Source organism: Lithobates pipiens, unplaced genomic scaffold (genome assembly GCF_037356315.1).
Source record: "Lithobates pipiens isolate NorthernLeopardFrog02 unplaced genomic scaffold, aLitPip1_a1.2 Scaffold_13, whole genome shotgun sequence".
Lineage (NCBI taxonomy): Eukaryota > Metazoa > Chordata > Amphibia > Anura > Ranidae > Lithobates > Lithobates pipiens.
Genome location: NW_027507718.1, coordinates 46,978,910 through 47,004,612, shown reverse-complemented (window position 1 = coordinate 47,004,612; position 25,703 = coordinate 46,978,910). Strand labels below are relative to the sequence as shown.

Here is a 25,703-nt window from a genome sequence, read left to right as displayed (position 1 = left end):
CTCTTTAAGGTGTATAATGTATCTATATACTTAAATGTATGCAGCAAATTTGCAAAGATGGCCTCCATTATTTTGACAGCATTCTTACAAGGGCTTGCAGCAGGTGATTTGTGAAGAGCATCAAAATCACTTGCCTGACATGTCTAAAAGCGGCAAGGTTTGTATTAGAGAGACTTTTTTTAAACCTCTTTAATTGCGAGACTGGAATATCATAGAATGTATCAAATTAGAAGTCTTTAACACATTGATTTTACTACTGAACGTTAAGTACTTTAGAAATGTCAGGAAATCCACTGATAAAACTGGCATTTACTAGAACTTAAACTTGTAAATTGATAAGTCTTGTAGGTCATGGCATGTGACCCCAATATTTATCTCCTGTAATACTTTCTATACAACTATTTTAAATATAGTTTTCAGCAATTATTACTGTACCAGGGGTCATTTAAATATACATAGATATCATCGGTATTATGACAAGGACTACAAACAGTAAGTGGTAAATCCCCACTCCTCATGTATTGCTGGCAGCAGTGTCTTCTCTTGGCGACAGTGCACAGCAGTGCTTACAAGTCCAGCAGGGAATCAGTAGGGCTTCATTCTCCTGACAAAATGTGGCATACCTCTTGGCACATCACTCATTCCCTTTACCAGATCTGCATACTTTACATTAATATTTATCTTCTCTAGGTGTGAGTGACAGCCCTGCTGTGGTCTTTAATACAACATCACATAAAACAGATTGGCAAACGTTGTTAAAATTTCCATATTTACTCTTTAATTTCAGTGATATAATTACTCACAATTTTGCTCATTCTTAACTAGCACTAACTAGAGTTGATTTACTAAAATGGAAGAGTGCAAAATCTGGTGCAGCTGTGCATGGTAGCCAATAAGTTTCTAACTTCAATTAAGCTTTGACAAAAAAGGGAAACTCTTTATCAGAGAATAGAGAAACTTCCACTAGAATGTGAAGAACAGCAGTCTCCTTTATGCCACGTACACACGTAGCGGACTATCCGGGGGACTTCCCGCCGGACTGTCCGCCGGACTTTCCGAACGGGCTACTTGCCCACACACGGCACTTTTTCAGCGGACTAATACGGCGTACTAAGTCCGCCAGACTATCCGCCGTACTTTTGAAATGAACGGACTCGCCCACACACGCAGAGGAAAGTCCGCTCATTTTGAGCACGTCTCCAGGTAGCCGGGGCCAGCGAAGGAGGTGTCGAATGCCCGTCACTTGGTATGGACTTAAAGGGGAATCCCTACGCCGAAAAATTGGCATGGGGTCCCCCCTAGGTCCACATCAGACCCTTGTCCGAGCACGCTACCCGGCCGGCTAGGAAAGGGGGGAAGAGCGAGCGAGCGGGCCCTCCTGAGCCATACCAGGCCACGTTCCCTCAACATGGGGGGGCCCCCCACCTCAAAGCACCTTGTCCCCATGTTGATGAGGACAAGGGCCTCTTCTCGAAAACCCTGGCCATTGGTTGTCGGGGTCTGTGGGTGGGGGGTTTATCGGAATCCGGGAGCCCCCTTTAATAAGGGGGCCCCGGATACCGCCCCCCCCACCCTATGTGAATGAGTATGGGGTACAATGTACCCCTACCCATTCACCTGTGGAAAAAAAGTAAAAAAAAACAACACACAAGGGTTAAAATAGTTTATTGCACAGCTCTGGGGGTCTTCCGTCTTCGGAGGTCTTCTCATCATCCCTGCCATTGTGAGTGGAGGATGCGACAAGGCAACATCTGAAGAGAAGAAGAGAAGAACAGAAGACGGCGAAAGCGGTGACAGTGGCGACAGAAGACCGCCAAGAAGAACTGAACAGGGGGACAAGACCCCCGAAGTTGGAAGAAGAGGGCGGCGGTGGCGAGGAAGAAAGCCGGGCTCCTCCGCTAGCAAAAGAGCTAGCAGAAGATAGCGGAGGAGCCCGGCTTTCTTCCTCGCCGCCGCCGCCCTCTTCTTCCGACTTCTGAATTGTAAAATTTCTATACAATCTCCTTTAGATTTACCAAAACGATATAATAAGAGGACACACCATCTATCCAATCACCCTGTATTCAATTAGGCAGGCCTAATGATGAGCTTTACAGAACCATGAACATACTTCTGTTTTCAATACTAAAACTCTATCCACATAGGCTGTTATCTGATTGCTCAGCTCCTGCACACTCTGCCAAATGAACAATCTATGCAAAATGATGGTAAGGTTGTAAAAAAAAAGTCTGAGTATTTAGTGAGAATTATGACCCCTGATTTCATTACAAAAGTGCACTTGAGAAGGTGATTGGGAGCAATCACCTGGAAGGGAAAGGCAGGTGCAGGGTGCAGGAAGTAATGGAGAAGTAATGAAGAAGTTTTTTTTTTTATGCAATAAGCTGCACACTGAGGTAAGGGCTATGAAACATACATAGAAAGCTTTTTTTATCTCTGCAAAAGAAGCACAGAAGAAGTACATTTATGGTATATTGGAATTTAGAAAAAAAGTGAACTTAGCCTTTAATTATTTCCAGTTTTCTAATCTGAGAACTAATAATAATTCTTTAAGAAATTGTTGCTCCCATATAGAGAGGCCATATAGAGAGGTACTATGACTTACCTGACTTGTAATGTTACCAACACTACCACAAATGCTTGCCTGCATTATGCGCAGGGAGTCCCAAAGGGAACCACCACCAGAGATCTGTCATTAGGGGTATTTTGAATTCTTCTAAATGTGCTTACCTATTTTATGGTTAGCATCGCATGGCAGAGATCTCAGTACAGCAGTCCACAAGACGCTGTAAGTTTACAGAACTCTTACCTACTTTTTTTTGGAAATACGAACATAAAATGATTGCTTCATAGAGGGTACCACAAATACAACATAACATTGCAGCCATCTTTCCAAAAATGGTGCTGTCCATATTGTCTATTACTTTACATATTTTAGAAATGGTAGAAAATTGTTGTTTTTCTTTCCTTGAAAAATATCTAGTTTGATACTTTTCAGCTCAAAAAGTATTTGGATGGTTTTTAACAACTTCTGAAACACCTTCCTTTTTTTATTCATTCTTATTCTCAATATGTCATTACTAGAACTAATATTTTTCTCAAATTTTTTTATTTTTTTTGCTTTTTCTCTTGACCCTAGAAACATTCAAACAAAACAGTACCGCTGAACTCCAGGCAAATGGCTAAACAGTGGGTTGAAATACATTTATGGAAGCTGTCTTTTATGTGGCAAATGATTTGTATTTCTGTCCACACAGTCCTGAAATTTACAAAGCTCTGTCATTCCTTACAGCCAGCTTGGCATTCTGACTTTTCTCTTCTGCAGCTTAGAGATTAATTTGTCAATTTAGTTCAGCAAAGCTAACGAACAGAAAACAAAGGGGTTATTAAATAAAACAGTAAAAATCAATGAATATCTTCAAGATGAAGGTGCCCAGAGCAATGAGTTGGGTTCTATCCTTTCATGATCTGAATGGCAGAATAATAGCATTTTGCTGGTTGCTATACATTAATTCTTATTTCTTACCATAAGCCTGCATTTTTAAGGTTTTCAAAAATGTTGTTGTCCTTTAAATATGTCCCTCCCAGTGTAGCCCATACATTAAACTTCTTACCTTCATCCCCGTTGTTCTGTGTTCATGGCAACAACTAGCCATCCTGGAGAGCATGGACTATCTATAGGAATAAATGGGGCTGTGGGGTAGGGATGAAGGGGTGCATAGTAGGCATGAGACCCAGTCTGGATGTTTTTGCAAAGACTGCTAAGTTCCATGCAGGGTCACAGAGTAAAGAACTCACTGGGGAGAAAGGAATACAGTCAGGAAAGAAAAATATGCCATCCTCCCTGGGCATTGGAATAGACAACAGGAAAAAAAAAACTCCTAGCGGGATTTTAGAGGCCCAAAACTACACTTGTTGATAAATATCAACAATTATTAGAGTAAAAGCATAGCTACAATTTTTTGGCTGGTGTAATGGTCTGATCACCCAAAACTAAAGTGCACAATGTTTCACATTAACTGTTGATGTCACCAGTGATGCTGGGACAGATGCATACAGACTCATTCAACACATTTCAGAACAGAGTTCTTTCTTCAGGAGTGCATGATGGTAGAACACAATCACTTCTAAAAATAAAAAAATACAAATGTAAGGAACCAAAATTGTTACAGTTTACAAAATCATTACAGAAAAGCATTTTTATTTTTTGCACTCACATATTATTCAGGGAGAAAGTACATCAGCCAAATAAAGCTAAAAACCAGCAGTAGCATCCATCCAGACAGCAGGGGGGCAGCCCATCTGGATGCCCATATAAGGAGATCAAAATGTCAAAATCTGATTGGAGCGGGGGCGCATGCGCGGCGCTGAACGTGATGGCAGCCTGAAGGGATAGCTCCGTCTCGCTCAGAACTTTATCAGCGCCCTGGAGGTATTATATTCCGTTTGGCACCCCACGATCTACACCCTCCAGGTCCCCTAAACACGGTGCATGCCGGCGAAGAGGAAGAAATCTCGTAGCGGGAGCCAGCATACCTTAACCCACTACCTCCTGCGTACTAGGGACAGCAACGTGATGGCCCAAGATGGCGCGGAACGGTGCGGTATCGCTTCCTCCCCACTTGCCTCACCGCAAGTCCCCACAGGCCCTCCTTCACTCCAGCCTCAGGTAGGAGACTATAACTCCCTCTCAAAGGCGGATCTTGACGCCAGTCTGGAAGCCATGTATGACAGGCTGGCGTCCAAGTTTCAAACAGAGCTGCACAAGACCTCGCATGCCTTATCGCAAGAGATTGCGGCCCTGGGTTCCAGGACGGAAAGGCTGGAAAGTAAACACGATGAACTTGAGCTGGCACATAATGATCTCAGCAGAGAACATGAGGCCCTTGCATCAACGGTCCTAACTATGCGGTCGCAAATCGAGGAGCTCGATAACAGGAATAGACGTAATAACTTGCGTCTCCGAGGGATCCCCGAATCGGAGACGGACCTGATACCCACCGTTATCCGCCTTTTTAAGTCTCTCCTGCCGGACCACGAATCGTCCTCCTTTAAATGCGACCGGATACACAGGGCCCTCCGTCCGAAGCCTCCTGCAGACAAACCCCACGGGATATTGTCTTGTGCATGAAAGACTTTCTGGTTAAGGAGGACATATTACGAGCAGCGAGAAACAAACAGCGCATTCTTTTAGATGACGCTCAGATTCAAATCTTCCCTGATATTTCTCCCGCCACTTTGGAGAAAAGGACGAACCTCAAAGATATCACTTCTGCCCTGCAATCAGCCAGGATTCGTTACAGATGGGGGTTCCCCTTTAAGCTAGTGATACCTCACAATGGCAGCACCTATTCTGTCACTACGCTCCAGGAGGGTCAAGAGCTACTTGTCAAACTGGGTCTACTAGAGGCTGCGGATGTTCACAGACCACCTTCTACCCCCAGACCAGCTCCCATTTGGCAAACTCCACCTTCGCGGAGAGACAGAAGAAGAATTCGATATGGTGTTGGAGACCACAATGCTGACAGTCCACGTTAGCCGGGGTTGTTTCCTTTTTTGTTTTCTCCCTTGTTTTTCTAATCTCGGCTACCTGACTGCTGCTTGAACTTTGAAACCTCCTTGACGGTATGCTCCCTACTCTACATGTTGTTCCGGAAGAGCATCCCCGTTGGTCTGTCACCGGTTGGAGCTGCTGCCTGCTTCCCCCACCCAGCAAATTTCCTATTATTTCTTTTTATTGCGGCGTTCTCTGTTTTTTTACGTCAGCTTTGAGCTGGGTTCGAGACCCTGTTGTCTCGGTGTACTCTATTTTTCCCGTTTTGGGGACATCAGGTAATTGGACAGTTCCCTTTTTTCTTTTTTTTTTTTTTTTCTTCCCCTAGTTACCTGACCCTATCTTTTTCTTAAACAGGCTAGGCCTGTGAATGTTTAGTTCTCTGGCAATGTCCAAGTACTTTGACTTTTCTCGATCTGCTATTGTTCTTGGTTTTTGTTTTTATTTTTCTTTCTTTTTTTTTTATTATTACCTTCTACTAGCATTGGTGGATACTTCTCAGTTATCACTGACTAAATATGTTTGTGTGTATCACTATTATGGTTCTCTAGATGGAAAATGTTCTCGGCCACTGTTGTGCTGGGTTGATGGCAGCACCCCTGGTAACCTAATTTGGACTTCTCACCCCACCCTCCTGCATTCTTTATTCTGCCCCGGAATTGGGGATTCCTTAGCTGATTTCACCATAGACCCTGTCCAATGGTAATCACATGCATATCTCATAATGTCCAAGGGTTTAACTCCCCTAATAAGAGGAGGAAAGCCTTCGACTTTTACAAGAAACTAGATGCCAAAATTCTCCTCCTCCAAGACACCCACTTTGCACGTAAATCCCACCCGAAATTTTTTCATAGAAATTTTCCTCAAGCGATTTATTCCCTTTACTCCTCCAAGTCCAGGGGTGCTGCCATCTTCTTGCATTCCTCCTTTCCTATGGAGAATAAACGTGTATATAAAGATACAGAGAGTAGATATGTTATCATCCAAGGGGTAATATATAATAGAGAATTAACTATTGCTAGTGTATATGCACCTAATGATGCCCCAGCTACCTTCTTTAAGCAATTTTTTGAAAAGCTCTCCTCATTCCAATCCTCCCATTTAATCATTGGCGGGGACTTCAACCTGGTTGCGAATCCCACTCTGGATCGTTCTTCTCACACATCTTTATCTAAGGCCTTCCCTAAGTCCCTAAACGGTAATCTAACTGAGTTTCAACTCTCTGATACCTGGCGGGCCCACAATGTGGGTATTAAAGAATTCACATTTTACTCCCGCCCCCATAATAGCTCGGCAAGGTTGGACTACATCTTTACCTCGCCCATTATACTGGCCAACTCAACCCAGGCGGACATTCACCCCTGTGTTTGGTCTGACCATCACCCCACCTCCTTTTCCACCATCTTTATTAAATTGGCCCCTACTTCGCACTCTTGGAGGCTTAACGAAGCCCTGCTGTCTGATCCCTCTTTTATACCTACTGTTGAGGAAGCCATTGAAGATTATTTTAATATTAATGCCCAACCTGATATATCACCCTCAGTATTATGGGTGGCCCATAAAGCGGTCCTCAGAGGGAAACTTATTGAGATTTCTACCATACGCAATAAGCTGACCAATGGTAAAATCCTGACCCTCACGCGAGAATTAGACCAACTATACAAGAATACGGCTTCCTTGCACTTAGGCCGTGTACACACGCGCGGACTGTTCGCCCAACCTTGTTCGGCAAACAGTTTGTCAAACAGTCCGCTCAAAATTTGCATGAGCGGACTTGCCCACACACGAGCGGACTGTTTGACGAACAAGGTTGGGCAAACAGTTCGCTCAACTTTTGAAATGAACGGACTCGCCCACGTAAGGAGGAGGCAAATCCGCCCATTTCGAGCGCGTGTACAGGTAGGCGGGGCCCGCGAGGGAGACGTCGCGGGCTCCGCCGCCTGGAATGGGCTTAAAGGGGAACCCCAACGCCGAAAAAAATCGGCGTGGGGGTTCCCCCCAAGTCCACACCAGACCCTTGTCCGAGCACGCTACCCGGCCGGCCAGGAAAGGGGGGCGAGCGAGCGCGCCCCCCCCTCCTGAGCCGTACCAGGCCGCGTGCCCTCAACATGGGGGGGTGCCTTGGGGAAGGGGGGGCCGCGCGGCCCCCCCACCCCAAAGCACCTTGTCCCCATGTTGATGAGGACAAGGGCCTCTTCCCGACAACCCTGGCCGTTGGTTGTCGGGGTCTGCGGGCGGGGGGCTTATCGGAATCCGGGAGCCCCCTTTAAGAAGGGGGCCCCCGGATACCGGCCCCCCACCCTATGTGAATGAGTATGGGGTACAATGTACCCCTACCCATTCACCTGTGAAATAAAGTACAAATAAAAACACAACACAGGGGGAAAAAATATTTTATTGCACAGCCGGGGGTCTTCCGTCTTCGGGGGTCTTCTCGCCGGACTCCTCCGCTATGTGTGTGTAGCTCTTTTGCCAGCGGAGGAGTCCGGCTTTCTTCCTCCCCGCCGCCGGCCTCTTCTCCCGACTTCGGGGGTCTTGTCCCCCTCTTCGGTTCTTCTGCCGGGCCACCGCGCCTGGTCCGGTGGCCCGGTCTTCTGTCGCCGTCTTCCATTCTTCTGTCGCCGCCTTCGGTTCTTCTGCCGGGCCACCGCGCCTTCTTGTAGCTCTTTTACAGGCGGTGGCCCGGTCTTCTGTCGCCGTCGCCGCCTTCCGTTCGTGTTCTTCTTCTTGTTCTTCTTGTTCTTCTCCAGGCGATGTTGACACGTCGCTCCCTCCGGCCGGAATGCCAGAGCCGCCCTGCGCTGTGACTTATATAGTGACAATGGGGCGGGGTCACATGGTATATGTCACATGGGTTGATGTCACATGGTGACCCCGCCCCCTTACGATGTCATAGTCCCCATGTGACATCAACCCATGTGACCAACCCATGTGACATATACCATGTGACCCCGCCCCATTGTCACTATATAAGTGACCGCACAGCGCGTCCCCGGCATTCCGGCCGGAGAGCTCGTCGAGTCAACATCGCCTGGAGAAGAACAAGAAGAACAAGAAGAAGAACAAGAACGGAAGGCGGCGACGGCGACAGAAGACCGGGCCACCGCCTGTAAAAGAGCTACAAGAAGGCGCGGTGGCCCGGCAGAAGAACCGAAGGCGGCGACAGAAGAACGGAAGACGGCGACAGAAGACCGGGCCACCGGACCAGGCGCGGTGGCCCGGCAGAAGAACCGAAGAGGGGGACAAGACCCCCGAAGTCGGGAGAAGAGGCCGGCGGCGGGGAGGAAGAAAGCCGGACTCCTCCGCTGGCAAAAGAGCTACACACACATAGCGGAGGAGTCCGGCGAGAAGACCCCCGAAGACGGAAGACCCCCGGCTGTGCAATAAAATATTTTTTCCCCCTGTGTTGTGTTTTTATTTGTACTTTATTTCACAGGTGAATGGGTAGGGGTACATTGTACCCCATACTCATTCACATAGGGTGGGGGGCCGGTATCCGGGGGCCCCCTTCTTAAAGGGGGCTCCCGGATTCCGATAAGCCCCCCGCCCGCAGACCCCGACAACCAACGGCCAGGGTTGTCGGGAAGAGGCCCTTGTCCTCATCAACATGGGGACAAGGTGCTTTGGGGTGGGGGGGCCGCGCGGCCCCCCCCCTTCCCCAAGGCACCCCCCATGTTGAGGGCACGCGGCCTGGTACGGCTCAGGAGGGGGGGCGCGCTCGCTCGCCCCCCTTTCCTGGCCGGCCGGGTAGCGTGCTCGGACAAGGGTCTGGTGTGGACTTGGGGGGAACCCCCACGCCGATTTTTTTCGGCGTTGGGGTTCCCCTTTAAGCCCATTCCAGGCGGCGGAGCCCGCGACGTCTCCTTCGCGGGCCCCGCCTACCTGTACACGCGCTCGAAATGGGCGGACTTTCCGAGCGGGAACAGTCCGCTCATTTCGAAAGTACAGCGGACAAGCCCACACACGGGCGGACTGTTCGCTCAAACACAGTTTCAGCGGACAGTTTTTCGGAATTTCCGAAAGACTTTGTCCGTCCAACTGTCCGCTGAAACTGTCCGCTGAAAGCCCACACACGAGCGGACTGTCCACCCAAACACTGTTCAGCGGACAAGGTTGGGCGAACAGTCCGCCCGTGTGTACGCGGCCTTAGAGTTTACTAGACGGGAAATAGACAGCAGACGGCTTGAATTGGACTCCTTGCTGTCCGGCAGGGTGGAGAAGTCTTTTAGATGGGCAAGGGCTAAACATATCCTGCTAGACAATTCAGCATCCTCACCCTTCGCACGAAAACGTAACCGCCTCTCCCGCCCTCCTCATATATATAAGTTGAACAATAGAGAGGGACAACTTACATCCCACCCGAAAGAGGTCTTAGATATCTTTAGGAGCTTTTATTCTTCACTATTAGCCCCCAGTGCAGACATTGAAGCCCGGGCAGTGGATTCTTGGTTAGACACAGTACCCCTTCCCACCCTTACTCAGTCACAGTCTGAACAACTTAACTCACCTGTTTCCACAACCGAAGTTTTGAACGTCATTAAATCCTTTAAATTAGGCTCGGCCCCTGGCCCAGATGGGTTTGCAGCAGTTTATTACAAGAAATTTGCATCCCATTTAGCACCTAGACTTGCCTGCCTGTTTAATTGGGTGATGCGGGGCGGCAGTTTTCCAGAAGAAATGTTGCTGGCGAATATGTCTTTGATACCTAAACCTGACAAAAATCACACCCTCCCGCAAAATTACAGGCCCATATCAGTTATGAATAATGACCTCAAAATTTTCAGTAGGATCCTAGCAGACAGATTGGCTAAATGTATCCCCTATCTTATCTCCCCGTTCCAATCCGGATTTATTCCTCATAGACTGATAACAGACAACATTCGTTTGGCCACGGATATCATCCAAGATGCCAACTCTAACTCCCGTAGCTTACTTTTACTTAGCCTCGACATTCAAAAGGCTTTTGATAGTGTTGCCTGGCCCTACCTTACCTCCGTCTTGCAAAAAATGGGTTTTGGTGGGGAATTTTTGCATTCCTTCCACACCCTATACCAGAATCCCAAGACCAGAATTAAAATCCCTGGCTGTTGCTCGGATTTCTTCAGTATAGGTAGGGGTGCAAGACAGGGTTGCCCCCTTTCCCCATTAATTTTTGCCCTAGCCCTAGAACCCCTAGCAATCGCTATCCTGAATAACCCTGATATCTCTGGTTACACCAAAGGCCCCTTATCTTACAAATTTTGTATGTATGCGGATGATGTTCTCATGTTCCTAACGAACCCCCTGCTCTCCCTTCCTAACCTATTTGCCTCCCTTTCAAAATTTGCGGAGATATCGGGGTTAACCATTAATTTAGCTAAATCATCTGCCCTTCCTATAGGTATCCCCCCGATGGATCTATTGCATCTTAAACAGTCCTTTCCCTTCCACTGGCCAGACTTTCATCTATCCTATTTGGGTATATCGCTCCCGGATCATTATAAGAAATTATTCACGTCCAACTACCCGCCCCTTGTCAAAAAACTTAAAACGACCCTGAAGATGTGGTCCAAGCTTCATATATCCTTCTTGGGTAGGATAACTGCCTTAAAGATGGTTGTGCTCCCTAGGCTTTTATGTTTTCCGCTCTCTCCCTATTAGAATATCAAAGTCTTATCTCAACGACGTTCAAGCCTCCCTCCTTCGATTCGTTTGGCAAGATAAACCCCCCAGATTTTCCAAAGCTATATTATACCGCTCTTCTAAAAAAGGGGGATTGGGGGTCCCACAGATATGGCTGTACTATGTGGCCAGCAGATTCTCACAACAGGCTCAGTGGAATATCAGGGATTCCAGAGTCCCATGGGTGCAATTCGAACAAGAGTCTGTAAAACCTCTGTTTCTACCGGGTATGATGTGGATCCCTCCCTTGGCCAACCACACTAAGTCTTATGGGAATCTGATTGTCTCGGATGGCATGCTGCTTTGGCATAGATATAAGCACGTATATGGTTTGGTGCCTCGGGCTCCTGGTGGCACCTCTTTTTTGGGGGACTCCAGGTTCCTGACATCACATAACCAGTTAAATGCTTTCCGTCTTTGGATAGAGTTGGGTCTTATATCCCTTAAAGACTTTATAGTTGATTCACATTTCACCACATTCCAGGACCTACAAGCTAGATTTCAGATTCCCCACACTGAGTTCGCCATTTCTTTCTTCATCATTACCCAGGCCCCTATTCAACTCCCCTGACTGCTTTTGAAGAGATCTGTTATACAGCTCCTAGACAGAAAGGGTTGATCTCTATGCTTTACAGGGGCCTTGAAGAGGTGACTGATAGGAATGATTTGAAATATAGGTCCACTTGGGAGCAGGAACTTGGGGGTCTGAATGACTCAATTGACTGGGTACAGACCTGGCGCAATATGTGCAAATGTACGAAATCCCTTTCGGTTAGGGAAACAGCCATAAAAGTGATCACCAGGTGGTATTATACTCCCCTTCGGATACATAAAATCTTCCCGCAAGCTCCAGACAGTTGCTTTAGGGGCTGCCCCCTTCCAGGCTCGTATAAACACATCTTCTGGGATTGTGACCGGATACTACCTATATGGCGACTTCTCTTTGATATAATTGATAAGGTAGCGGGCTTCCATATCACTTTAACAGCACATCATACCCTGTTGTTTCAATCCCCACCGGATGTCCCCAGACCTTTGAGAGGCCTGATTCATTCGATCTGCCTGGCCATGCTATGGTCAATTGCTCTCAACTGGAAGTCCCCCTCGCTCCCACTTGCACAGGTTTTGTCCCAAGTTGATCTTATAATGCATACTGAGAAAATTTACCACACTCTTCATGACACTATGCCTCTGTACGAGGCCAAATGGAATCCATGGTTCGTATTTAGACTTTCGCACTGACCAAGCTAGTCTCTCCTTCCCCTTCTTCTTTTTTTATTTATGTTTTCTGCCTTTCCTGTAGTTGTATTCTTTTTCTTTCATTCCATGCCTCTACTTTCTTTTTCTTTTTTTGTGCCTCATGCTCCTTGGCCGTGATTATACATCTGATTTTGGCAACCGCAATAGTTAAAGCCCATGAGTATGTTTCAGATCCATGCAGAGTATTATTGCTGGAATATCTCTCCCAACATTGATTACATATAATTGTGTTTACTATAGTAGTTTATCACTATGCTAATCTGCTGTATTTAACGATGGATATGTAATACTGCCTTTTTCTTTTTTTTTGTATGCTTCTGCATGGGAATTTCCCAATACCCATACTTTGTATTTCTGTTGACTTCTTTTCAATAAAACGTTTGAAAACAAAAAAAAATCTGATTGGAGCAATAACAAAGTGTGGAGTAATCCTTTAAATATAGTTAGATTTTCTGAATGGTTTCTATGGGCTACTGAAAGTTACATATTATACCTTATTAACTAAAGGAAATATGATATAACACAGTTTCTTATACTGTAATGGATTCATAGCAAATAATATATTTAATAACACATTTTAATGCCTCTTTTAATTATTTTCAAACTAGACATATTGAATAAAGATGTTCCAATAATGAGGCAGAAAAATATTTCCTCTTTGTCTTGAATATTTGAGATGATATGTTTATGATATAAAGATCAAGATTACAGCCATATACCATATTTATAGACTTCTATATAAATTCAATATTTTCAATATCTCTGAGGTTTTATTATACAGAAACATTGTAATGTATCCCAACCAGCATCAAGAAAACCCTTAGGTCTCAAAATATTTTCATTGAAATAGATCCATCAATGTTCTCCCTAGAACAACTCATGATATTAGATACTGAAATAAAAGTACTGCATCAGCAGGCCCTGGTAAAAACGTTTCTTCAATATGCCACTTCCTATGGCTCATACTGTAAAAGTACATGAAAGGACTTCAATGTGAACACCAGCTGTGTTTTGGCATACTTTAATAGATTTTGAAGCAGCCAGATTTATTTTTCTAAACTTTCTTTCTAGTAAGTTAATGGTTTTAGATATGTCTTCCTTTAAATATTTTTTTATCTGATAAGCTAAGATACTGCATATAGGTAGCTAAGGCCCTAAAATTGACTGATTGACTTCTGTTGCTATTGAGGATTAAGCTTCTTGAATTAGGGTATAATTTAACTAAAAACGTGAGGATTTTCTATGTTATAGGGAACATCTGTAAACAGTAATTGTGTTTAAGCACTACCTTAAAAATCTATCTTTAGTCCTGAAATCCTCTTGATAAATATCAGTGCACTACCTAGTGTGTATAGGTGCCTAGACATTTTTGTGTTTACAGACTCATAACTGTATATCTGCAGTGTGAGGTCTAAGGTACTACTGACAGTGACTGATAACCTTCCCACATCGGTGGGGGGGGGGGGGGTAAAATTTAGTGCTATAGCCACTGGCTGCCTCCATACAGAGTTACTAAATAACCACAAACCTAGAAAAAATAACATACAAGGTCAGAAAAACAGACATAAAAGCCCTGACAGGAACGGCACACCAGAAATATGGCAATTACCATTTGCTTAAAGTGGAAGTAAACCCACCTATCGTTTTCAGCCAAGGAAGCTGCCATCTTAGCCTCTGTTTAATCTTCAGCTGCCATGGTGCTGCACAAGTGATCAGTTATGACACCAGCCATGGGATACTTTGACAGTTTGGTTGAGATCACATTCAATGTGACAGTTGCATTCCTGGCATGTGCCGCAAATGTAGCTGTTTTTTTAAATAGCTAAATCAATGGGTTACGCCCACTTTAATTAATCTTTTTTTTTTAATAGTGCATTATTAGTAACATTTTAAAATGTAGCTAATTACTAAATAATAGCATGATAACCAATTTCACTAAAAAGTAAGGAAGAAACTGAGCCTCAAATGTTAGGGATAGTGTGCTGTGAGGCTCTTTCATGGAGGAATGACAGGTATATTGCCCATTTCATCTTCACAGTGTTGGTGGTTTTAATTCATACAGATCCAGGCTTTAATGGTCCCACTCATTACCTCCATGCTGGTTTCCATAAATGGAGTGAGGATCATCTGTGTACACCGTTCCTGGCTGATTATATTAATTGATGCTTACAGATTTTGTGAGTGCAATTCTTTTTAGTCATCCCTTTGTTATTAAATGTTTTTACCTGCACTATTCAGTGTGCTTTTTTTTTTTTTTTTTTTTAGCTTGTAGCTACAATCAGAGCACTTTTCATGTGTATCATATGTGGATCTACAAGGATTATATGGGGAACATCCAAAGCTATTCTTTATTGCTTCTCTTTTCATATTTTATATTATAATACCCAGAGACTGTCCTTTTTAACCATGTTTGTCTGTATTTGTTGTTGGGTTTGAGGTTTCTTTCTGGTGAGCACATCATGTGTTATTTTCTTAGCTGTATAAGTTATCAGCTCTTCCTCTTAAAGGGGAGAATGTTTATTAATGTGTAGTCAATATAGGGCATCATGCTGGGTAATGTTAAAGAGAAGCTTCACTCCTTCATTCATTTTTGGAATCCCTGCTTACCTGCTGCTGGGTTGTCCTCAATTCAGATTCTGATGTCCTGCTGCAGTCTGCTTCTTCTGCCTTGCCAACTTCCTCTGTGATACTATCTGAAGACAGCTATCTTATCCAGGTTTAGACAGCTGCCCTGATGGCATACCATCAGGGCTGTACCTCTAATACTTTCATAAATGGGAGCCGATGCCTCCTGGAATATGTGACATGCATGTTCCAGGAGGCTGTGGGAGCACAGCACATCTTTCTGGTCTAGGTTGAATAGAAGAGGAGAGCAAGCCAGAACATGGACAAAAAAAGGGCAAACAGAAAATAAAAAAGGAGGCTTTTTTTGTAGTGGATGGAGGGTTAGAGAGGAATAAAGTTTATTATAATTTCCACTTTCAAAAGCAGATTGAGGACAGAAAGAAGTTGAAGAGGAATACAGTTATCCAGCTAGTAATCCTGCAAACTGGATTGTTTGCCCCACACGTACCCCAGTTTCTGGGTTCTTCCAAAACTGGAAGCTTCAGTTTTATCTCCAACTATACTGCCTAGTAAAATTAGATTATAACATAACCTGTATTTACAGATATAAAAGAATACCAATGGGTTTATTCAAGGCATAAATAACTTTCATAACTGAGAACAATGTTATATGCTTTTTGTGTTTTCCTACATTCTTTGCCATGTGCACATTCAATGTATGCAAGGCCTTACTAGACATTATCTGAGTTCCATCATTTTCAGAGGCAGTGGTTAGTCACTGCAGGCCCTTCAGACTTCACTTTAGAAATCAAGTGAAGTGACTAAACTTGTAAATCAAGCTATTTAACTTCTAGAATGTTAATGCTTTTATGGTGTTACAGAGTTGAATGTAGTTCTAAAGAGATGAATTATAACTGTTAGTAAAGGTTAAATCAGTCACTGAAGCATTTTAAGCATAAGGCGTTTACGTTTAGACAAAAGCCTTTTATTTGACACTTTCGTGTTTTATCAGCTAATTTTCATGTTCAGAAGCAATAAAATACCTAATCTTTTTCAAGAATGTGAGTGATGGAGCATAGAACTAGCTCTTTTAGCAAACTGTATTTGTAATGATTTAATATCCCATTGTGCGTGTTTTGGAATCCCAACTGACAACAATTAAATTTGTGGTTTTTTTTGTTTGTTGTTTTTTTTATTTTTGTTAAATTGGAGCTTTTAATATGCATCTTTTATTTATAGACCCCTGTGCTTTAAATACCCCAACAGTAACATGTTATATGTTCATACATTGTGGCCAAAAGCAATGTGAAAATTGCCATAACTCATAACAAGCAGCAGCAAATCATTTTTTTTGCCTTACAGAATTAAAGGAGTTGTAAAGTCTCAAGGTTTTTCAACTTAATGCATTCTATGCATTAAGGTTAAAAACCTTCTGTGCTGCAGAAGCCCCTACAGAGCCCCCTTTTTTCTTACCTGAACCCGAACTTTCCAGCGTCAAGGACGAGCCCAGCAGCTCCAGCGACTGTCTCCGGTTCTCATTTGATAGATTGATAGCCGTGGGAGCCATTGGCTCCGGTTGCTGTTAATCAAATCCAGTGACGCGGATGTCGGGGACAGGGGCCGAGTTCTGCTGTCTGTGTAAATGGATGCAGCAGCGGGACATGGGAGCGCACCCGCATGAGTGCCCCCATGGAAAGCGACTCCAATCTCTGAAAATTTATCACACCTGATGTACTGACGGCCAATCTCATTCTTGAGACCCTAACAAGCCAGGAAAGTACAAATACCACCAAAATGACCCCTTTTTGGAAAGTAGACATTCCACGGTATTTAGTAAGAGTTTGGAAGTTGTAATTTTTTCCCACAATTCTTTGCAAATCAAGATTTTTTTTTTCGTTTTTTTTTCCCCAAAATTGTTATATTAGCAGGTTATTTCTCACACACAGCATATGCATAGCACAGATTACACCCCAAAACACATTCTACTACTCCTCCTGAGTACAGCATGTGTGAGACTTTTACACAACTTGGCCACATACAGAGGCCTAACATGCAGGGTGCACCATCAGGTTTTCTTGGAGCATAAACTACACATATAATTTCTTGACTTCCTCTTACATTTTTGAAGGCCCTGGAGCAACAGGACAATGGACACGCCCCAAAAATTACCCCATTATAGAAAGAAAACAACCCAATGTATAATATATGAGGCATAATGAGTCTTTTGAACATGTAGATTTTTTCTTCAAGTTTCTGGAAAATGTGTAAAGAAAATGAAAACGCTTTTTTACACAAAGTTGCCTACTTATACAATATTTGTAACACTACTGCGTATGGCGATACCACATGTGTGGGACTTTTACACAGCCTGGCCACATAGAGCATGCAGGGAGTGTCATCCGGTGTTCTAGGGGCAAAAATGTCAAAACTAATTTGACTACCTATTACACTTTTGTAGGCACTCTAGTGGCATACATGTAGCATGGATGAGAACTGATGTGGCATGGGTGGGGATGGATGAGCCATGGATGGGGATGGGGATGGCTGAGTATGGATGGGATGATTAAGCATGAATGAGTATGGCTAAGTATGGCTGGGTATGGCTGGGTATGGCTGAGTATGGCTGGGTACAGCTGAGTATGGCTGAGTATGGCTGGGTACGGCTGAGTACGGCTGGGTAGGGATGGGATGGCTGGGTATGGCTGAGTACGGCTGGGTACGGATGAGATGGCTGGGTATGGCTGAGTACAGATGGGTACGGATGGGATGGCTGGGTATGGCTAAGAGTGGCTGGGTATTGCTGGGTATGGCTGAGTATGGATGGGGGTGGATGAGATGGCTGAGCATGGATGGATGGATGAGTATTGCTGAGTATGGATGGATGGATGAGCATGGATAAGTATTGCTGATTAGGGATGGATGGCTGAGCATGGATGAGTATTGCTAAGTATAGATGGCTGACTGAGTATGGATGGATGGCTGAATGAGCATGGATGGCTGGTCGAGCATGGATGGATGGGTGGCCGACTGAGCATGGATGGCTGACTGAGCATGGATGGATGGCTGAGCGTGGATCGCTGGCTGAGCATGGATGGATGGATGACTGGCTGAGTATGGATGGATGGCTGGCTGAGTATGGATGGATGGCTGCAGTGGGCAAAAATCAGCATTGTGGGCACTACACATCCAGCCCGCAGAGCTGCAGCAGCATCTGATCTCTTCCCTCTCCCTTCTCTGTACTGATCTGTACAGAGAGGGGAGAGAGGAAACGGACATGATGCCAGTTTGTTTACAAGTGATCTCTCTGTCATTTGATGTAACAATCTAATGGTAAACGGGCGCTGCAGACTCAGTGGTCACAGATATCCCTGGGTGCGTGCCCTGGGAGGACGTCAATGCCCTCTCAGAGTTATCAAGCCACGCTGTAGCCGTCATTCGGCTATGGCGCAGTAGTTAATATACTGAAGCTTACCAATCCTTAGATATGGTGGCTGCATTTGCTTTTTTTCCTTTATTTTCCCATGTTGATCCTGACAGTAAATATGTTGTTTTCAGCTTTCTTTAACAGGCCAAGTTGATCAGAAAAAGTGGCAGTTAGAAGGTTGAGACAAACAATTTAACACTGGGTGCTTATAATGGTCAGCTTGTATTCCTTTATTTAAAACACTTATCCCAAAAGGAAACAAAAACCGTTGTTGTTAATAAATTGTTAGATTTACAGTTACACCCAGTCTGACAATACTGCTTCCCAAAGGTGCCTCAATTTCTACTTCATCCAAAGTGGTCTCCACCCTGACACATAACGTGTGGTATTGCCTGGACTATTGTATTAATATAAATGAAAAAAAGCCTTATAAAAAGTAATTCAGCCACTACGTTTAAGGATTGGTAAGCTGCAATATAACATTATTTTTTCTTTTATGCTGCTTACACACGAGCAGACTTTTCAAAGGACTAGGTCCGATGGTCTTTCCGACGGACTTTCGGCAGAGTTCCGATGGACTTTCCGAATGAACAGACTTGGCCACACATATTCACACCAAAGTCCGATGGATTCGAATGTGATGACGTACGACCGGACTAGAATAAGGAAGTTCATAGTGAGTAGCCAATAGCTGCCCTAGCGTCAAGTTTTCATCCATCGGACTAACATAAACACAAGTGGATTTCTCGATAGGAACTGGGTCCGCCACACAAAGCGTTTTGCTTTTAGGCCAAAAATGTAAATTTTGGTCTCATCTGTCCAGAGCACCTTCTTCCACATGTTTGCTGTGTCCCCCACATAGCTTCTTGCAAACTGAAAATGGGACTTCTTATGGCTTTCTTTCAACAAGGGTTTTCTTCTTGCCACTCTTCCATAAAGGTTATATTTGTGGAGTGCACGACTAATAGTTGTCCTGTGGACAGATTCTCCCACTTGAGCTGTGGATTTCTACAGCTCCTCCAGAGTTACCATGGGCCTCTGGGCTGCTTCTCTGATTGATGCTCTCCTTGCCTGGCTCGTCAGTTTAGGTGGACAGCCATGTCTTGGTAGTTTGCAGTTGTGACATACTCTCCATTTTTGGATGATGGATTGAACAGTGCTCTATGAGATTTTCAAAACTCTGAGGGCTTCACGGAAAAGCTGTATTTATGCTGAGATTAAATTACACACAGGTAGACTCTATTTACTAATTAGGTGCCTTCTGAAGGCAATTGGTTCCACTAGATTTTAGTTAGGGGCGTCAGAGTAAAGGGGGCTGAATACAAAAATTTTTCACATATTTATGTGTAAAAAATGTTGAAAACCATTTATCATTTTCTTTCCACTTCACAATTATGTGCCACTTTGTGTTGGTCTATCACATAAAATCCCAATTAAATACATTCATGTTTTTGGTTGTAATTTGACAACATGTGAAAAATTTCAAGGGGTTTGAATAATTTGTCAAGGCATTGTAGACATTTGTATTCTGTAAGCAGAGTAAAGAGTACATTTAGTATTTGATTTTTTTTTAGGAGAAATGGAAAGACGTTGTATTTTTCACAAGTTTCTCCTTATTTTCCAAAAACATAAATATAAGATAAGTTAAAATATACAAATTCTTCAAAAAATGCTCATGAAAAACTGCACAATGTTTGTGCACAACATGATTAAAAAGTTATTAACAGTTGAATCTAAATACTGCACAACTGAAACATTTGTAGAGGACACAGATGTGAAATAATGTAGCTTTAGCTGTAAAGGGGTCATAATATTGGATATTGACATCTGAAAGGTGGATGAGCAGTTACATACAACTGCACTGTGCACCATGTTTTCTAAATAGGCAGTAAGTGCCGATAAAGAATGGTAAATGGTGGGATCTGGTGGGATCTGTGGGTATAGCATCACAACTTTTTGAAAAAAGGTTTTTTAAAAGGTCTTCTGTGATGAGAGACATACATATATTTATAATATTAACAATAATAATACATAATAAAGATGTGTGTGGCAGTGGTAGAGGCATTGTATTAGAGACCTATAAGTTTCTAGCATTAATTTTTAAAGCTTAACTGAACAAGTTGATGTTAGAAGTTGATTGGTTACTATGCACAGCTGCTCCAGATTCTGTCTGTACCACTTTCAGTAAATTCTCCACTGCCTTGTTTAGTTGTATGGCACTGCAGAAGACGAGTGAGAGCTCATTACAGTAAAAAGTAAAAAAAAAAAAGACTGTAGACACACAAAGGGTTTGTTGCCATAGGAACAGTGAAATGTGGAGTACTCTTCTATAGAAAGTGAATTTGGCAGACAAGTTGTTCTAATTTAAAAGGGATAATACTTTTTTTTTGAAAATAGTTATTATGGTTAACTACATGACATGGTTTAGAGGAGATAGAAGGCAAGAAGTAGATACATACCTGACTGGAGGGTGGACTAAAGTCAAGGAGAAGCCCTAGTAGTCCATCTGTGTATTTTAGTTTGATAGAATTTATCCAGTATCAGGATACATGCACTCTTTGCATCCTTATTAATTGCTTTGGAAGGTGATACTTTTTGAAATGAGCTATTTACACTACACACAAGAATAGAAACGTGTAAAATGGATGTAAACACTCACATATACCCAGCAAAATGAACAGCATCAGAAGATACACATGGATGAAACAAATCTCCCTATATAAGTTTTACATATATATCTGCAGTCTTCAACTTGCTATATTCTTTAGAAAGTGCACATCGTGTTAGAGATTGTCTCTTCTTGTTCAGCACTGGGAGTGGATTATTGGTATACAGCTGATTGGAGGAAAGGCACGCATCCCCTCTCCACATTGTCAAAGGAAGGAGGTAATGTGCTGTGACAAGACAAGCTCCCTGCTAATCTATTTATAGTAACCTCCCTCAACACAAATTTCAGGCTGCTTTTATCTACTTGTCAGAAGTTTTCATGCTGATAACAGAAGAACAGAGCAGCAGAAACACACAGGACTTAGTGATTTGGAGAGAGATAAGAAAACACTAGCGATAGATGTGCCCAGGTCAAATTTAATGAATCAGGTTTACATCCTCTTTAACTGTCTCAAGAATCTAGGGGGATCTTAAAATTTTGCCACATACATTTACACATCTAATCAAATTAAAACATTACAATAGAATTTCAGGATAAACCTATTGTAACTAGTCTTAAAGGGGTTGTAAAGGTAAACATTTTTGAAAAAACATCTGACAGTGCCGGCTCCCCCAGCCACCCTGTTTTACTTACCTGACCCCTCGAAAGTCCCGCGCTCTCCCCAGACGTCCTCTTCGCCACTCAGCCTGGCTGTTGATTGGCTGGAGTGGATGGATTGAAAGCAGCCATTGGCTCACACTGCTGTCAATCACATCCAATGATGCTGCGTGCCGGGGGGCGGGGCCGAGTGATACAGTGAGCGGCTATAGCCGCCGTCTGTATCACGGGAGCATGCTCGCAAGTGCTTCTTACCATGCGAGGGAGCGCGCATGAACGTGAGAAGTACTTGCGGGGGGAAGCAGAGACATCCGCCGAGGGACACCAGAAAACCAGGTTCGGGGCCACTCTGTGCAAAACGAGCTGCACAGTAGAGGTAAGTATAACATGTTTGTTATTTAAAAAAAAAAAATTCTCTTTACAACCCCTTTAAAGCTGTTGACCCACCCCTCCTAACAACCAAGCTAACTAACCTGTGTAAGAAAGATTTATATACTTACTTATTTTCATCTCACTTCACTTCAGTTATGTGACCCAGCTCCCTATGTCAGCCAGCAGTGGCTGACAACAGAAGCACTAAAAACAAATGCGTCATTGGAGCCTATGGGTGAAATCATCATTCCAGGCTTTACCAGCCTTTGTTAAGCGCTCCTTTTTGTCCAATGCAATCGTCGCTAGCTGACACAGAAGATCTCTCCAGAACGGACCAGAGTGAGCGGAAAATAGGTAAGTAACCTTTTTTTACACAGATTAGTCAGCATAAGTGTTAGGAGGGGAGGACATCTTTAGGACTAGTCAGGTTTAATTTAAACCTCCACATTTGAATATGTTTACATGCTGTCTAATCGCATGACAATGTTAAAAAATATATATATATTTTATTAAATATTAACCACTTCAACCCTGGAAGATTTTACCCCCTTCCTGACCAGAGCACTTTTTACAATTTGGCATTGCGTTGTTTAACTGGTAATTGCAATGCTGTACCCGAAATTTGCTATACCCGAAATGTAACAAAATTTTCATCCTTTTTCCCACAAATAGAGCTTTCTTTTGGTGGTATTTGATCACCTCTGTTTTTTATTTTTGCGCTATAAACAAAAAAACTGACAATTTAAAAAAAAAAAAAACTATATTTTTTACTGTTTGCTATAATAAATACCCCCAAAAATGTTTTTAAAAAACACATTTCTTCATCAGTTTAGGCCAATATATATTCTGCTACATATTATTGGTAAAAATATCAAAACGTGTATATATGATTGGTTTGCGCAAAAGTTATAGCGTCTGCAAACTATGGGAAAGATTTATGGCATTTTTATGTAATTTTTATTCTTATTTTTTTTACTAGTAATGGCGGCAATCTGCGATTTTTATCAGGATTGCGACATTGCAGCAGACAGATCGGATACTTTTGACACATTTTTGGGACCATTGACATTTATACATCGTTCAGTGCTATGAAAATGCACTGATTACTGTGTAAATGTCACTGGTAGGGAAGGGGTAAACACTAGGAGACGATCAAGGGGTTAAGTGTGTTCTAACTGTATGGGAATATAACTGAGTAAGAGAGGAAAAATATCTTTGTTCCTTTTTTACTAGGAACAAACAACATTTCTCCTCTCACCTGACAGCACAGGGATTTGTGTGTTTACACACACAAGATCCCCATGCTGGCACTCGTGCACGTGATCGCACGTTGCCAGCGGCGATCGTGCCCACCGACCCCGCGCATCTGGTCCCTCGCCATGCAGCAGGTGTGCATGTGTGCCTTCAGTGGCATGCACACACCCTCTGGTGGCTCTTAAAGGGCCGACATGCCCATACGTGATTTTGCGCACTTGTACCACTTTGCTGACGTATATCGGCATGAGCAGGTCAGCAAGTGGTTAAAGTATATTTTTTATTTCATTTCTCAAATATGACTTCTTGTTATAGATAACTTTCAGATGTTTCACTTACAAATAGCAACAGAATAGAACAATGGATATCTAAGAGGCCAATGGGAATTGAAAATGCTATATTTATATAGCGTACATGTTATAAATTTCCTGGAAGGTTTTTTTATTAATAACACATTTTATGAGATTTGTGCTTCACTCTTCTACTAACAGTAAATTGCAGATATCAAAAGTGAATTTTCTTTTCTTTGATTTTGAGTTTTCTGCTTGCAGGGGACGTTATTTTTTATTGTATACCCAAGGCTGCAAAAAAGATAAAAGTATCAATAGCAAATTTTCAAAAGGAGACCACCTGTCCTGTAAGCTATGAAAAGAGCTATTAAAAATAGCTATATATGGCGTGACTGCATAAAGTGTTGCAAGTGTACTGTCAAAGTTAAAATAATTGCTAATATTTGGTTGTTTCATCACACTGAGTATACACTTTCTAGTATAGACATAGAAGACAATAAATGTGTTAGGATTTACAATGCTGTTGTTCAGCACAGTGAACTATAACTACAAAAGCTGGAAGGTAGCAATGGGTCAGTAGGGCTCATATATTATTTAACATGTAACTAAAGGCAAAACTTTTTTAAATAATTTTGGACAGAGTAAGAGAGTTTTATAACCCTGTCAGGTTTTTTAGCCATATGTGCCCCATTGGGAAGATTTCCCTTCACTTCCTATCCTATGGTCAAAACAGGAAGTGAGAGCAAAGTGAGGGAATCCTGGTGTATTACCAGGGTCACCAAAACTACTGTTGCTATTGGAAGATTTCCCCTCTGTTTGTGTTCTGATGTCAAACAAAATGTTGGATTTTCTTTTACGTTCACTTTCGATGAGAACGGTAAACAGGACAAATAAGAATGTTGAATCTCCCTAACAAGGGCAGAAGTAGCAATAAAAACTCGACAGGCATACTTATCCATCTCAACTCTGTACAAACAAAAATGTTTTGGCTATAGTTACACTTTAAATATAAATTGGCTAGAGAGCAGGAGGTCCTAGGAGGAATGAAGAGGATGATTAGGTTGGTATATTGAGACTAGGCTAGTGATGTAGCTGGGGGAAGAGTTGGGGATGTCTTTGTAAGTTATTGTTAGTATTTTGAATTGAATTCATTGCGTGAATGGCAGCCAATGAAGGGATTGGCAGAGGGGGTAGCAGACACTGAGCAGTTTGTAAGGTGGATGAGTCCGGCAGCAGCATTTATGATGGACTGAAGGGGGATAGCCTTTTTTAAAAGTAAGCCAATGAGGAGGGAGTTGCAGTAGTCAAGGTGAGAGATTCAGGAGCTTTGTGGTTTCATTGGTTAGGAATGGACGTAGTTTGGAGATGTTGCGCAGGTTGAGGCAGCAAGCTTGGTAAAGTGATTGGACATGGGGCCAAAAGAGTCCAGGATAACACCTATCACTCTGGCATGTGGGAATTGGTGGATGGTTGTGTCTTTGCTCTTGACAGAGAAGCCAGAGGAAGAAGGGAAGGGACACACCCCCTTTCACACAACACACAGTAACAGAGCTGAGGCTGTCATTCACAAGCTGTGAGCTAGAGCTCCCTCCCTTGTCCATATTTTTCTTCTTGATGTCAGGAAAACCTGTCAGAAGTGATTGAAAGTGGAGGAACAAAGCAGCACACAAATAACACTTAGTGAGACAAGTACACACTATAGAAGGATATGCTTTGTCCATATTTCATGTGTAAATGTTTACAATCACTTTAAATCATCCTGAGCTGGCAAATTAAAATGGCTGAAAATATTAAGAAGACAGGATGAAGATGTCTGAGCAGGCCAGAAAGCTCAAAGGATAAATTCACCTTTTGTAATATGTACCATGTTACACTCATATTTAGAGTGTAACATGTTACCTACTGACCAGCCTCTGGTCCCCTTTGAGCCCTCATTTTGACAGTGGGTCAATCCAGTGGACAGTGGATCTTCTCCCCGCACCTGCTGTCTCAAATTAAAGAAAGCGCAGCCCGTGTCATTTGTTCATTAACAAAGTTCTGTGAATTGGAGCACTACAACTA

General features: G+C 43.1%; 1 protein-coding gene across 23 annotated transcripts in view; it reads left to right on the top strand.

Moving 5' to 3' along the window:
* PTPRD (protein tyrosine phosphatase receptor type D) overlaps positions 1–25,703 on the top strand; it is a 2,297,910-nt gene that overhangs the window by 581,219 nt on the left and 1,690,988 nt on the right. The gene's annotated exons all lie outside the window — the stretch shown is intronic.